The following is a 16,814-nucleotide window of genomic DNA, read 5'->3' as shown; positions in this document are numbered from 1 at the left end:
TCTTCAGAATTTATTTTCAGAGGTATTTTACAAACACGCAGCAAATCACTGCAGGTACTACAAGAGTCCAGACCAAAACTTACATGAGTTCTCTGCAGGAAACCATAGTGAAACAGAATCAGGGGTAGTAACAGAGAGGAACCAACAACACAAAATGACACAAAACCAACTAATATACTGAGGGATAACAAAAGGTGGGTAATCAAAGAAACAGGGAACAGGTGTGATAAGGAGGCAGAAGGGACAGGTGGAACTAATAAACAATAAAGAGAAACATAGACCTAAGCAAAACTATAGACTAAGATAACCAAAAGCATAAGAAATCCAGAATAACCAAGAACTAAAGGAAACAGAAACTGGAGGGAACAGAAGAACAACAGCCTAAGGCCTAAACAAAATAGAAACCATAAGGGAACCCAGACTATAAAAGTACACAAACCTAAGTAACACTAAGGGAACAAACTGAGAATGGAAAGGAGGAAACGAGGACTGGAATAAACGTAAACAATAACTAGAGCTTACCTAAAAAGGAAGGCTGAAATTATAGAAACAAAACTGAGGACTAAACAGAGAGAGAGAGAGAGAGAGAACAAATACCTAACAGAAATACTAAATGAGAACTAAACTAAAAGAATCCAGGGAGAATAAAGAACCATAATAATAATAACAATAAAACCATACAAAGTAATAAGGAAACAACCATAAAGGAAACTTGAGGGAGGAAAACAACAAAACACCAGGAGGCGGTAGAGGGAGCAAAACAAACGAATAAACATGATACAAAAACCAAAATAGAAACCTCAAGACAAAATAAACCATCACAAGAGACAATAAAACAAAGTCCAAAATGTCACACCGTGACAGTTGCAGTAGATCTATAATATCTTGTTTTATATTAAATACAAGACTTTTAGGATAATAGAAAAATAAATATATTTAACTGCTCAGCTAATAAATAAAAAAACATTTTTGTAAATATCCTGGGAAAGAACGAGCAAAGAAATTCACTGATAAGTGAAAATAACTGAATTCATATGAAGTATTTGAAAACGTGGCGGAGAGCATCATGCAGCAGCAGAAGGTGAACAAAGCCTCAGGTGGCAGCTTACTGTCTGGAAAGAAAATTCTCATTCCTCTAAATTTGTACTCAATTCGGTCCTGCATGAAAATTACCTTATTCAAATATTCAATTTTTAGATAAGTATTGGATATTTTGTCTTTTGAAAAAAAATGTTTTATAGCAATAGCCATTTTTTCTAATTGCTGTATTATTATTATTATTATTATTATTATTATTATCACTGTTTAGATTGAGGGAAGAATATCACAGCTGCAACTTTAAGACCTCTCGCTCCCCCTCTGTCAGCGCCCATAATGGTCTTTTCCAGCTCAGTTTATCGCAGCAGAATTCGCAACATGCCATAATTTCCTCACCGGTGTGGATGCGTGCGTGTGTGCGTGGTTGACCCCGCAAATCAGATGTCATCGTCCGACGCGGCTAATTTTAGATGATTATCGCTTCTCTTTGGTTATCTCTGTATGGACAATGCCAGCAGCGGCGGGGACCAGCCGCACCTCCTCTTCCATCGGATCCGCGGCGCCGCTGCTGCTGCTGCTGCTGCTGCTGCCAGCTCCCTCTGAAGAAGCCTCCTAGGATTGTGCGCTTCATGCTGTAGCTCGTAGGGACTGCAGTAGTGACTGATCCGCCGCCCGAGCCTCTGCTGATAGTAAAGGGATAAAATGTGAGTATACACACTGTTGCAGCCGGTGTTGTGCTGACCTACATTGCCCTGTTTTTGCAGCATCAAGGTGATTTTCTGGGTCGTTCTTTGCATAAGGAACTCTAGAGTCTGGCTTTACTGGAGATGTCCGATGTTCCAAAAGCAATGCATATTAATTTCTGCGCTTAATGACATTGTAAGACACTGCGGGGGGAAAAAAGAACCGGCGGCAGCCACACATTAGAGAGACAGTGGAGAGAGTTATAGGTGGGCGGGATGCAGACTGAGAGGCTGGCATGATGTAATGCGCTTGAGACAATGGCCAAGGATTCTCCCCAATTATCATTTCAGAGACCGAGGAGGAGCTGTTGCAGTGGTGCAAAGATGTGATCAACCGCAGTCAGGCCTGTTTGTATGGTTAATGACAGCATGATGAGGAGGTGTCATGTGAGAAACAGCTGCCCCTCCTTTGAACCACATTATTACCAGCTATTATAGTGATTCAAAGCCAGAGAGAGCATGGTGGAGGGGAGACTCTGCATTCATCCACCTGTTTCTCGGTGACCACGTTTGAGTAAATGAATGCAGAAATGAAAGTACACACACTTGCAGATGTTGGCATCTTGTTAGAAGATTAATGTCAAAGCTGCTCTTTGCTATTATTTTGCAAGTACACCAGTAAGGGAATATGATGGTATTTGCCCTAGCATGGACATTCTGTTTCAATGCCTCATAGAGGTTTTATGCAAAGTCAGGTTGCTTCATTTAACCGCTTTGTCACAACCGAGTGAGCTACTCTAGTGATACAACCTAAACTGCCTAATTTATTTTGTGAGCCAAAGTGTTTATTGCCTTGAAGCAGAAAAGTGGCTACCTGTGGCTCCGGCTTTTATAGCTTTTAAATAGGTTGGGTGTAACTATTGCTGCCTTTCACTTCAAAGCTCGTTGGAAATGCTCATGATCGTTCCATTTTGTTCTAATAAGTTCAAGCATGACCTTACTTGCTGTTCATGTTCACCTCGCTCTTTGCACCTAATTCAGTCTCTATCGATTCGTGCTTTGCATGACCTTGCTAAAGGGGAAGATTGTGGCCAGCAGTAAAGGCTACACATGGTCTCCTCAGCTTTTCATGTGTTTTGCAGACGTCCTTTCAGATGAGCACACAATCAGTGAACATACGGCCCTCGTCATTCACACAGATGCTCACTTGCAGGTAGACTTTAAACTGCACTCAAAAGTAGAGCTGGACAGAATAGGCATTTCCGGCCAATACCATTTTCAGTTTGTCTTTGTGATCTGACATGTAGAATCTTAAAGCTCTAATACAAATAACATAGAATAAAATGTGTTTTATGTTATGAATATACACCTTTATTTATCAAAGTATGTGTCCCTAACCTTTATCTAAATTTAATTAAATATGAAAAATGCTTAAGGACTGGCTGTTGGTTGATGTGTTTATAGGTCAAAATGGTCAGTTTTCAGTTTAGATGCACGTAATAAATTGGAAAAGAAATCTGATTTTTCAATGATTGACCTGCACCAATAGGAATCAATTCATGAAAAAATGATCTGACCTGATTTTGATCTTTGGGCTCTATTAAAAATAAAATAAGTATAAGGTATCTCCTCTACCTTTTCCAGCCTCCTCAATCAGCTGGTGTGAATTTAGGGATTTAGACCCATCCTCATGTCATTTTTGTGGTATTTATTATTTGCTATATTTAAAATGTAAGATCAACAATTATTTCTGCTGCTGCTAAAATAACTCAGATTATTAGGTATAACAATGTTTCGTGTAACAATTCATTATTGTTATTTTGAAAGATTTAAGCAAACATACAAAATAAAAGTCTGCTGAATATAGATCATATTAGATCATTTCTAGTTCTTAGGTCAGAATAAGACCCTAAAATCCTTTCCTTTTTTTACTTTTGAGAAGCCGATAAGCTGTTGTTAAATTTTAGATTTTCAATTAGGCTAACAGGAATAGTTGCTTCTATGTTTTAAAAGATAGCAATTAGATCAAATTTTACCTCTTTGTTTAAATTGTTTGTGTTACCATGAAACAGTGGCTTTTTTCCCCTCAAGGTTAGGGTACAGTGAGAATTTCTTACCAAACATGCCTTTTGCAAACTGGGTGGCACTCCTTCAGTTTTTTGCAACTAGAAAAACTTCCAGACAGCTTAGTGTGTATTTGTAGTAAATTAGGTAAAATTTTGGAGCCTTCTTTCAGTCAGCTGACCAGAACTGGGAAGCAACATATCAGTGAGGAAGCATTGTATTACTCAATGCTTCAAGTCATACAGGAGATTTCCTCTTAAAGTTCAAAGACACATATCTTGGAGTTGGAGGAGTCCATGTCTTTCACATATGCACATACATTTCAGGACTGTCATTCACAGTTTTTAGTAGTGAATGAGTCAGAAATTTGTTCACTTTAGCATGGAAACATGCTCCTTATGATGTGCTGAATGTGATGTTCTCAGGTTGTAGAGAAACATGGTGACAGGAGCAGTACATGTGGATTCAGACCAGATGAAGTGGCTCATATATTTTCTGTAAATGCAAATATATTTAAAAAAAAACTAATTTATACTCTATTTTTTGCCTTTGCTGTGCACTTTTGTGTGTGGCGCTGCTGCATCTTCTGTGGCCTTTTTTGCTGAGCATATATTTTATAAATGAAACACTCCGAGTGTCAATATATAATAAATGTCACACATTACTACCAGTTTGACTGTAAGGGTTTATGATGGTCATTGCATTACATTTCCTACTAGTTTATCAAAAACAACCTGTCTGCAAAAGCAGCCCTCCGTTCATAGTGAGAGGATACATATACAGTATTTAAGTAAAAATAACCTGTTCAATAAAGGAAAATATTGCTATCAAGCATGTCTTGTTTTTTAAACTGCGGTAACTTAATTTTTAATTTCACACCAGTCATATGCAGAGTAATATGCATTAGAAGCAAAAAACAATGTTTTCTTATACAGGTCCTTCTCAAAATATTAGCATATTGTGATAAAGTTCATTATTTTCCATAATGTCATGATAAAAATTTAACATTCATATATTTTAGATTCATTGTACACTAACTGAAATATTTCAGGTCTTTTATTGTCTTAATACGGATGATTTTGGCATACAGCTCATGAAAACCCAAAATTCCTATCTCACAAAATTAGCATATCATTAAAAGGGTCTCTAAACGAGCTATGAACCTAATCATCTGAATCAACGAGTTAACTCTAAACACCTGCAAAAGATTCCTGAGGCCTTTAAAACTCCCAGCCTGGTTCATCACTCAAAACCCCAATCATGGGTAAGACTGCCGACCTGACTGCTGTCCAGAAGGCCACTATTGACACCCTCAAGCAAGAGGGTAAGACACAGAAATAAATTTCTGAACAAATAGGCTGTTCCCAGAGTGCTGTATCAAGGCACCTCAGTGGGAAGTCTGTGGGAAGGAAAAAGTGTGGCAGAAAACGCTGCAAAACGAGAAGAGGTGACCGGACACTGAGGAAGATTGTGGAGAAGGGCCGATTCCAGACCTTGGGGGACCTGCGGAAGCAGTGGACTGAGTCTGGAGTAGAAACATCCAGAGCCACCGTGCACAGGCGTGTGCAGGAAATGGGCTACAGGTGCCGCATTCCCCAGGTCAAGCTACTTTTGAACCAGAAACAGCGGCAGAAGCGCCTGACCTGGGCTACAGAGAAGCAGCACTGGACTGTTGCTCAGTGGTCCAAAGTACTTTTTTCAGATGAAAGCAAATTCTGCATGTCATTCGGAAATCAAGGTGCCAGAGTCTGGAGGAAGACTGGGGAGAAGGAAATGCCAAAATGCCAGAAGTCCAGTGTCAAGTACCCACAGTCAGTGATGGTCTGGGGTGCCATGTCAGCTGCTGGTGTTGGTCCACTGTGTTTTATCAAGGGCAGTGTCAATGCAGCTAGCTATCAGGAGATTTTGGAGCACTTCATGCTTCCATCTGCTGAAAAGCTTTATGGAAATGAAGATTTCATTTTTCAGCATGACCTGGCACCTGCTCACAGTGCCAAAACCACTGGTAAATGGTTTACTGACCATGGTATCACTGTGCTCAATTGGCCTGCCAACTCTCCTGACCTGAACCCCATAGAGAATCTGTGGGATATTGTGAAGAGAACGTTGAGAGACTCAAGACCCAACACTCTGGATGAGCTAAAGGCCGCTATCGAAGCATCCTGGGCCTCCATAAGACCTCAGCAGTGCCACAGGCTGATTGCCTCCATGCCACGCCGCATTGAAGCAGTCATTTCTGCCAAAGGATTCCCGACCAAGTATTGAGTGCATAACTGTACATGATTATTTGATGGTTGACGTTTTTTGTATTAAAAACACTTTTCTTTTATTGGTCGGATGAAATATGCTAATTTTGTGAGATAGGAATTTTGGGTTTTCATGAGCTGTATGCCAAAATCATCCATATTAAGACAATAAAAGACCTGAAATATTTCAGTTAGTGTGCAATGAATCTAAAATATATGAATGTTAAATTTTCATCATGACATTATGGAAAATAATGAACTTTATCACAATATGCTAATATTTTGAGAAGGACCTGTAGTTGAAGAATTTCATCTTTACATCACTGCAACCTTGTGTTGTGTTCAGAGTTCTATATTTTTCAGATATTCAGATGATGTTCACAGGGAACCTGAAGTTTCTTGGTTGTGGGGATATATCAAAGCAGTTACCCTGGGGTGCTTGAAGGCTCAAACTAACCCTATAGACATTTATTAATGTGGAGGACCAGCAAATCTTCTCAGGTCACCTCATAAATGGCAAACATTTGTTAGATACCTCAAGTTAGGACCTTAAATGTCTTGTAGCCACCTTAGGGTGGGTGGTAAACCTGGCAAGTCCTCCACCCAAGAGGGACAATCTATTTGGCAATATAAATTTGATATTTCCATATAAGGAATGTCTAAATTCTGTTTTCCAGGAGATTTCTTCTTTCACTGCGTAAGGAACATTCTGAAAGATAAATGCCCTATTTTATTTATTTATATCTTACCTTTCCGCTACATTTATTCTTATTTATAAATTAATAGAAGATAAATTAGCAACATTTTATTTTTCCATATTTTTAGAAGACTTTCTGCTGTTTCAGGGATCACAATAACCAACATTAACATATCCATGGTGCAAAACTCAAAGAAAATCAACAAAAAAAAAGCTCACAGAATCTTCCTCGGGTTTGCATTTGTACTCGAGAAAATGAATAAATCATTCATTGGCCTTTGAAGGTCATGTTTTTGTCTGCAAAAGGTGTCTTTTTGACCTCACAGTGAACTTACCAAATGTTTGTTTCAAAATTCTTGCAGAAGGAGATTAAGTCAGGACCGTGTTAGCTATCCTAGTCTTGTATCTGGTATAATGATTCTGTAAAAGGGATTCTTAATCCCAGCTGGCAATTTCTAGTGTAATAAATGTGCTAATTACATAACTATAAAACAGAATTACACAACGACATGCAAACATATGCACACCACTTGAATTTGTGCAAATGTTGGCACATTATAAACACAAGCCTTAATGTATTTTATTTAGATTTTAGCTTCAAATCAAAGTTTTGGTTAATAGTTTAGTGGAGGAAAAAGAATATTAATTTTTAAACATTCAAACAAATAGAAATCAGAAAAAGTGTGGCGTGCATTTGTTTTCAGCCTGCTTTACTCTCGTACTCGTACGCGTCGTCTTCAGCTTCTTCCGGGACTGGGTCATGGGGGCAGCAGACTCAGAGACACCCAGACGTCCCTCTCTCCAGACACCTCCTCCAGCTCCTCCCGGGGGAGCCCAAGGCTTTCCCAAGCCACCCAAGAGACATAGTCCCTCCAGCGTGTCTTGAGCTGTCCCCTGGGCCTCCTCCCGGTGGGACGTGCTTGGAACACCTTCCGAGGAAGGCGTCCAAGAGGCATCCGGTATAGATGCCCAAGCCACCTCAACTGGCTCCTTTCGATGTTGAGGAGCAGCGGCTCTACTCTGAGCTCCTCCTGGATGGCCAAGCTCCTCACCCTATCTCTAAGGGAGTGCCCGGCTAAGCTACGGAGGAAGCTCATTTCAACCGCTTGTATCCGGGATCTCGTTCTTTCGGTAATGAGCCAAAGGTCATGGCCATAGCAGCCGCACCGATCCATCTGTCGATCTCCCACTCCATTCTCCCCTCACTCGTGAACAAGACCCCAAGATACTTGAACTCCTCCACTTGAGGCAGGAACTCCCCTCCAACCCGAAGAGGACAAGCCACTCTTTTCTGGTCGAGAACCATGGCCTTGGATTTGGAGGAGCTGATCTTCATCCCAGCCGCTTTACACTCGGCTGCGAACTGCCTTAATGCATGCTATAGGTCACTGTAAACAGTGTTGGCGAAGCATTGCTTCCCCCTCCTGAGGAGCCTGACAGTTTGCCAGAATCGCTTCGAGGCCAACCGTTAGTCCTTCTCTATGGCCTCACCGAACTCCTCCCAGCCCCAAGTTTTTGCCTCTGCCACAGCCCGGGCAACGGCACGCTTGGCCTCATGGTACCGTCAGCCGCCTCATGAGACCCACAAGCCAACCACAGCCGATAGGACTCCTTCAGCTTGACAGCATCCCTTACTGCCAGTGTCCACCACCGGGTTCAGGGATTGCCGCCGCGACAGTCGGCGGCAATCTTATGATCTGCTACGCGGAGAACATGGTCCACTCGGACTCTATGTCTCCAACCTCCACCAGAATCTGGTCAAAGCTCTCCCGGAGGTGGGAGTTGAATACATCCCTGGCCGAGGGCTCCACCAGACGTTCCCACCAGACCCTCACCATACGCTTGGGCCTGCCAAGTCTGTCCAGCTTTCTGCACAGCTCAGTCCCTATCTTCACCCGAGTGTCCAAAACATGTGGCCGAAGGTCTGAAGACATGACAATAAAGTCAATCATCGACCTCATGCCTGGGGTTTCCTGGTGTCAAGTGCACTGATGAACACCCTTATGCTTGGAAATGGTGTTCATTATGGAAAATCCGTTACTAGAGCACAGAAGTCCAATAATGAAACACCACTCTGTTTAAGATTGGGGAGGCCATTCCTTCCAATCATGCCTCTCCAGGTGTCACTGTTGTTTCCCACGTGGGCGTTGAAGTCCCCCAGCAGAATAACGGAGTCCTTGGGAGGGGCACTATGCAGCACCCCCAACAGGGATGCCAAGAGGGCTGGGTACTCTGCACTACAGTCAGAGACCTGTCCCCGACCCAAAGGCACAGGGATGCAACCCTCTCATCCACTGGGGTATACCCCAACACGAGACAGCTGAGCTGGGGGGCAACAAGCAAACCCACCCCAGCTCGCCGGCTCTCCCCGTGGGCCTCCAGCCTGTCTCGAGAAGCTGGGTTCCAGAGCCCACGCTGTGCATTGATGTGAGCCCGACTATTTCTAGTCATATCTCTCGACCTCCCGCACAAGCTCAGGCTCCTTCCCCCCACAGCGAGGTGACATTCCACGTCCCTAAAGCAAGCCTAAGCATCTGGAGATCGGGCCGTCGAGGTTTCCACCTTTGTCTGCTGCCCGATCCTCTTTGCACCGGTCCCTCATGGTTCCCCCTGCACGTGGTGGGCCCACTGGTGGATGGCCTCGTGTCTCTCATTCAGGCTTGGCCCGGCCGGGTCCGCGAAGAGCAAGCCGGCCACCAGGCACTCTCAGGCCTGGCTCCATGGTGGGACCCGTCTCCGCCGTACCCGGCGATGTCACGTGCCTCGATTTTTTAAATTTTTATTCTGAAGGCCCTGCTTCAAACTGAGTTTGTTTACCCCTTTGTTCCGGACCTTTTGTGCAGGTGTGAATACACACAAGCGAAACCTGGTCCGGACCAAACAACCGGACCGGGACCCACTTTTTAAGTTGGTCTTGGTCCGCTTCCAAACGGACTCTGGTGCCGATCGCTTATGGTCTGAATACAAAGCGGCCCAGATCCGAACCAACTACAAAAAGCGTACGTCTCTTTGGACATAAAAAGCCACCGTAGCTGGTAGCAAAGGTGTGTGTTGTAAGGTAATCATACCCGATAATTAGTGTGTTGCTTAGCAACGGTACTGGCTTGGTTGTGGGACAAGGCACGTAGAAAACGTCGGCTTTCATCACGCATTCTCCGACGGGGTTGTAAAATTATAAATGGAACGTCTCAAAGTCTGTGTTGAATGAGCTGTTGAGGGCTTTGTTTACAAGTAATAGTTCACTTGCAAAAAGTACAATGTGAAAACAAACCACACCAAATGAAAAAAATAAAGTTCGCTTTTGGACTTTCCTGGTGTGAATACACCCTTGATTTGCTAAAACCTGTCTCAAGGCCTGCAAAATGAAAACGACATAAATATAATGACCCTTTGTTGCCCTTAAAGCTAATGTAATATTTTCTACGGGATAACATAGCAAATTATTATAACCCTCCAGTATCTACGTGCTCTTTAAGCAAACATAAACAAGTCATTGTTGATATTACCCTGTAATCGTGCATTAAACATGTGACATTATGATGTAGACATGAGCAATACCTTTGCTGAATCGCCAAAGTGTGTTCTAGTGGGAGTTATAAAACAGAATACACTTGAATAGATTTTTTTTTTGGCAGACATGTTGGCCTTGTTGTCAGAGGCTTCTACAGTGCAGGGTGCCATATGAATGCGATTTCACAGCAGTAGGAGTTGTACTATCCAATCTGTCCAGTTTCATTCAGAAAAATGTGCACAAGTGTTCTCCCACCTGTCAGCCTGATATAGATGCCAGGGTGGGAAGGAAATGTATGCAACAATTTTTTCCATTACCCTTTGTGTTCACAAATGAAGTCAATGGATGCACTTTCAGCTTGACGGTTTGCCAAGAAATCAGTCATTATTTAAAAGTATTAAGCTTCCCTTAATGCAGAGCTTGTAATCGGCTTTCTTCTTCTTGTACTGATGCAAGTTGAGTGCATTAATATACAACAATTTCTCATCCTGTTATTGGCATTAGCATTATTGATTGAATCATAAGGTTTTTACAAATATTTGTAAAGCTAACCATCAAGTTTAAACAAATTCATCTATAATTGGCTTTTTAGATACACTTTGTTTAATTTTACTCAAATTTTAAATGACCATCCCTTTGCTTAATCACCTAAAACATTAAGAATGCCATGCTTGATAATAGGAAGCCTTTAAACACACTTGATTTATATTAGTCTTTCCAAAGTCAGCTTAACAAGCATGCAGCAGTGCAGCTTATCTCCAAAGCCACAGAGCACCACGTTCAGCCCTGTGCCTGTTCTGCACACCCTCACACGCTGCATATCTTTTGATGTTTTCCAGGTGGTAAATTGTGCTGAATTCGCCTCATTTGGCCATAGAAATCTCAATATTAAACTGCTGTTTTTGTGCACCACTTCTTATCTGCCCACACAATTGTCACATGCATGAGATGAACTAAAGACGTTTGGGAAATTAACCAAAGCATGCTGATTTGCTCTTGCTAATATTGGCTAAATTTACATCTGTTTCATATAGACAGTTTTTCACTGGTTGCTTTGATTTTATTTTGGGCAGGAAGTATCTCAGTTTGGTCGTGCACTTCTCTCTGTTTTTCCATGTTGCTGTTTTTCTGAACATATGTCAAAGGCAATACTTTTTTGTAACTACCTCCCTAATCTGAGCCACTTGAAACTACAAAATTTTAGGTTAGGAATCACCACCTTTCACAAGTCCACTTTTAAAATCTCTTCTGTATGAAAGAGCATCAGGGTCACAAAGTAGCTGTAAAACCATTTGCCATACAAGAATGTCAGGGTGTTAATATGATATTCAACCATTTGAGTATTTGTGTGTTGGTGCATGGGTGTGTGTATATTAATATGTTTTTGTTGAGCATAAGTGTAGAAATAGATGTGCATGTAGGTGTGTGACTATGAGTTGGTCACCTGGAATTGTACATTTGGAAGCGGTGCAAGAACAGTAGAATGCCTGCAATCCACAGCACCTAAGAGCAACAAAAGGCAAGGGGATCTGGCTCTAGAAGGGCACAGCAGGCCCAGACAGCCTGATATAACGTATCACCCCAGGGGGCCAAGAGGGGGCCAGCTCCACAACTGGCTCCCTCTTGACCCGCCAGTGCCCACACAAGCCCAGTGCCAGTCAAGGCCAGAGACCCCCAAGAGATCCCCAAAGACACCACCCGCTAGCCCTCACCAAGCTGCCAACTCGCCCAGTGGGAACAGTCCAGGAAAACCCTGGTCAGCCAAGAGTAGCAGTCCAGAACCCAGAGATCCGCAAGATCAGTCAGGGCTGCAGGCACCACACAGGCCCCAGCAGGTGTTCTCTGCCTACAGGCCCCTGCTGTCCACCTAAACACACCCATATCCCTCAAGCACTGTTCCAGCCCCAGATCCTATTCTGACTCAACAATGGCCCCACACCCCGTCCACCAAGTCCAAACCATTGCGGCTCTCAGCCCACGCCCCCAAGCCAGGGATGCCAAGGAGGCACCCCCCACCTGACGCACAGGCAGCCACATCACCACGGCACAGCCCTAGAAGGCCCCAAGCCATCCAGGGACCCAACCCTACACCAGCCAGAAGCAGAAGCAGGCCAGAAAAGAGGTCACAGCAGCCCACGAGCCATCTTTGCCTCAATGCTGCAGCAACATCCAAATGCCCAGTCCATCTAAGGATAGCACAGCCCCAGCCAGCACCAACATCCCCATATGCCCCCCAGCCCCTGATGCCGAAGTGGCAATGCCCAAATTCCCCGCACCAATAGGTTATGTACTCAATTTTTGGAGACCAAACTAATTCAAGGTTATTCTGTTGGTTTTTCTTACAAGCAAATCTATTTCTGTGATGTCATCAACAAGGCAAAGTGTGAGGAAAATTGTAACTATACTCTAGGCATGTTGAATGTTCTTTACGTACTTTTAGCCAGAATCCATAGACAGGCAGACAGTGCCAGAGAGCATGTAGATAGTCATTAGGTAAATTTCCCATGCAGTTTGGACATGTGGTGGTAAGTGAGAAATCCATTTGAAACATGCCTTATCCTGTGTAGTGGGTTCTATGAAGGATTTTGTATTGTATCAGCTGAAGGCTGAGTCATTCTAAAAGCGTTTATATAGATTTTAACTGGAATAGTTAACATATGTACTGGTTGATAAATAGCATTGCATTTACTGATAAGAAGTGAGATTGATAAATCAAATTTTTCTGTAGGTTTTGGAGAGCAACTTTAGGGGTTAAAGTTTAAAGAAGAAAGTTATTACTAAAGGAAGTTGTACACTTAGCGGCCACTTTATTAGGTACACCTGTCCAACTGCTCGTTAACGCAAACTTCTAATCAGCCAATCACATGGCAGCAACTCAATGCATTTAGGCATTCAGACATGGTCAAGACGATCTGCTGCAATTCAAACCGAGCATCAGAATGGGGAAGAAAGGTGATTTAAGTGACTTTGAACGTGGCATGGTTGTTGGTGCCAGACAGGCTGGTCTGAGTATTTCAGGAACTGCTGATCTACTGGGATTTTCACGCACTACCATCTCTATGGTTTACAGAGAATGGTCCAGAAAAGAGAAAATATCCAGTGAGCGGCAGTTCTGTGGGCGCAAATGCTTTGTTTATGCCAGAGGTCAGAGGAGAATGGCCAGACTGGTTCGAGCTGATAAAAAGGCAACAGTAACTCAAAAACAGCTCGTTACAACCAAGGCATGCAGAAGAGCATCTCTGAACGCACAACATGTCGAACCTTGAGGCGGGTGGGCTACAGCAGCAGAAGACCACACCAGGTGCCACTCCTGTCAGCTAAGAACAGGAAACTGAGGCTACAATTGGCACAGGCTTACCAAAATTGGACAATAGAAGATTGGAAAAACGTTGCCTGGTCTGATGAGTTTCGATTTCTGCTGCAACATTCAGATGGTAAGGACAGAATTTGGCGCCAACAACATGAAAGCATGGATCCATCCTGCCTTGTATCAACGGTTCAGGCTGGTGTTGGTGGTGTGATGGTGTGGGGGATATTTTCTTTGCACACTTTGGGCCCCTTAGTACCAACTGAGCATTGTGTCAACGCCACAGCCTAGCTGAGTATTGTTGCTGACCATGTCCATCCCTTTATGACCACAGTGTACCCATCTTCTGATGGTTACTTCCAGCAGGATAACACACCATGTCATAAAGCACGAATCATCTCAGACTGGTCTCTTGAACATGACAATGAGTTCACTGTACTCAAATGGCCTCCACAGTCACCAGATCTCAATCCAATAGAGCACCTTTGGGATGTGGTGGAACGGGAGATTCGCATCATGGATGTGCAGCGGACAAATCTGCAGCATCTGTGTGATGCTATCATGCCAATATGGGCCAAACTCTCTGAGGAATGTTTCCAGTACCTTGTTGAATCTATGCCACGAAGGATTAAGGCAGTTCTGAAGGCAAAAGGGGGTCCAACCCTGTACTAGCAAGGTGTACCTAATAAAGTGGCTGGTGAGTGTATGTTAATTTGTTTAATCTTAAATTTGGACTAGATAACAGATTTTAGTTGGTGGTATTCAAAGAATTTATTTTCATCAATGCCATATGATTCGTCTAATACATTAAAGTGTATGAAATGTGGTCCATCAACAATGTCCTCTAAATGATTTATTCCTTAATTGTTTCATGTTGAAAAGTTAAGTACCTTTTTATATTGCAAGATGTCTGGGTTGTTCCAAAGGGATAATTAATTTGGAGATATACTTACCAGGCTGTCAGAGATGTACTGATATTGATGCTATTAAAACAGCTGTGCTGCTTAAATAAAGGGCTGATAAATGAAATATCTAAGATACCGATTTCCATACATAGCCTTTGTTCAATTTCTATCCATAGACTGTCTGATGGACTTTTCCAAATCCACTTTAAAATATATTGTATTTATGTGCCAAAATATAACATTTATAAAAAGTTTCAAAGAGTTTCAATCCTTCTAAAATTTAAGCTCATTTAAGTTCTTAAACATTTTTGATATGAAAGAATCTAAGCTTTTGAACCAAGTCTGGGATGGTTTAACTGGGATCATACAGAAGATTTACTTTATTTTAGGGAGAACCATCATTTTAAGGAGAGTTCTCCACCGTGTGAGGTTGTTTATAAATGAATTTGATTTATGGGGTATAATTTAATTGTACCCTGCCTCTCGCCCATAGACTGCTGGAGATAGGCACCAGCTCCCCTGCGACCCACTATGGAATAAGCGGTAGAAAATGACTGACTGACTGAATTTAATTGTATCAGCTAAATCAACCTGTTGATGCCTAGGTAGGTACATGATGTTACCGATGTGTAAAGGAATGGTTGGAGAGAGATGAATATTAGAGGAAAAGGGAAGAGCCTTTGACTTGTTTAAATTAATTAATAGTAATCTGAAATTGTTGATGACGTATTCATTAGAGTGATTGCCACTGTTAGAGAGTGGTTTGCATTTTCCACAACAAGCAAAACATTATCAGCATTTAACCAATTTTGCAGATTTTGTTAGCTGTTTCAATTCTATAAATATTTTTGCTTTGACAAATTATAGCGAACAGTTAGGGGGAAGGTAGACATTCCTGTCTGGTGCCTCTCTCAAGACTGAAGCTCAAAGAAAACCATTGTATGCTGCTTTTGTTCGTAATGTATTACCTCAGCATGAAAAGAGTACAATTAGAGGTCATTCTCAGTGTGCTTCAGTTAACTCCTGTGTCAATGTTTTTACCAGGCAGCTTTAACTTTCAAAATGAAAACATCCCAGAGGTATATAAGCCTTTTTTATTTTTCTGCAGCTAAGCACAACTGACAAAGGTCTAAGTATGGCTACACCATACCAGAAAATTATGTGACAATGATATAATTGTAAAACATGTTGATGGTGATATATATTGCAGTAAATCTATATTTCCTCATTCCTGTCTTTCTTGTGTACTTAAACGCTCTCTGTGACCCTCAGCATGCTGGGAGGTGTAATCTGTACCAGGTGTGTTCAACTGCTGCTGAGAAAATTCCTTCCAAAAAGCTGAATATCTTACTGGCATGCAAAATGTGGGTTCACTTGTAATGTATTACCCTAAAAAATATGATATATGCAATATCAGTGTATATATATATATATATATATATATATATATATATATATATATATATATATACACACACACACACACTGATAAAGCAATGACAATATATTCAGGATAACTGTGCAACCCTAGCCTAAAAAAGAGATGCACATAGAGATTTTGTGGCCAATTTCCAATCACTGATTACACATATGCCAATAAATCTATCATGGTGGCGAGTGTGCATTAAAAAGGGGTCTGTTCTTCCCAGCTATCAGTATCATTACAGATGCAGTTGGCAGTATAAAATTACAAAAAAGGTTTATTGTAACAAAATCTGTTAGCACAATGACGTTCTCTCCACTTGAGAAGAAAACAATTATGTCGGAATTACATTTTTAATCTCATACCCCTTAGTAAAATCCAGTGCACACATTAAAAATGTGTGCACTGGATTTTTGTAACCCCAGTACTTTCTGATACCAGATCAGAAAGTAGTGGGGTGACTACAAATACATTTCATACTTTCTACTTTTTTCTTTTTTTTTTTTTTTCTGTAATTAATGTAGACAACCATGTACTTATTTCTCTCCACTTCACAATTATGACCTACTTTGTATTGATCTATAACATAAAATCCTAAAAAAATACATTGAAATTTGTGGCTGCAACTTGACAAAATTGTTCAAGGGACATCATTGCTTTTGCACTAAACTGTTACTGTAAAATATCTTCCTGTCATATGGTAAGTATTTGGAAAAAACTTAACACGTAGAGTATAATGTATGCCAAGTTTTTCATTTTGAGCTCATAATTGCAGAAAAACTACTATTCAAATGGTGAGTTGAGACATCCTGGCTCTGTTGAACCATTAGTTGAATTTGCTGTTGTTTTGCAGGCCTCCGATCAGTCTTTATAAGTAATACACAGTGTCGACATGAAGAATCAGCTTGAAATACTTAGAGGATTTACTTGGCTTGGTTAA

The 16,814-nt window shown here is 41.7% G+C and overlaps 1 protein-coding gene across 10 annotated transcripts in view; it reads left to right on the top strand.

Moving 5' to 3' along the window:
* Positions 1 to 1,371: 1,371 nt before the first annotated feature.
* Positions 1,372 to 16,814, top strand: part of ppfia2 (PTPRF interacting protein alpha 2) — a 222,827-nt gene continuing 207,384 nt past the window's right edge. For 5 of the 10 annotated variants that reach the window (XM_047390065.1, XM_047390062.1, XM_047390063.1 and 2 more), the window contains exon 1: positions 1,374 to 1,742. The gene's annotated coding sequence lies outside the window, so the exon portion shown is untranslated. Of the gene's footprint in view, positions 1,743 to 16,814 lie in introns of all 10 variants that reach the window. The other 5 variants (XM_047390071.1, XM_047390069.1, XM_047390066.1 and 2 more) reach the window with 2 other exon arrangements.

Source organism: Girardinichthys multiradiatus, chromosome 17 (assembly GCF_021462225.1).
Source record: "Girardinichthys multiradiatus isolate DD_20200921_A chromosome 17, DD_fGirMul_XY1, whole genome shotgun sequence".
Classification (NCBI taxonomy): Eukaryota; Metazoa; Chordata; class Actinopteri; order Cyprinodontiformes; family Goodeidae; genus Girardinichthys; species Girardinichthys multiradiatus.
The sequence above is the reverse complement of the archived record's forward strand: the minus strand, read 5'-3'. Positions and strand labels throughout refer to the sequence as shown.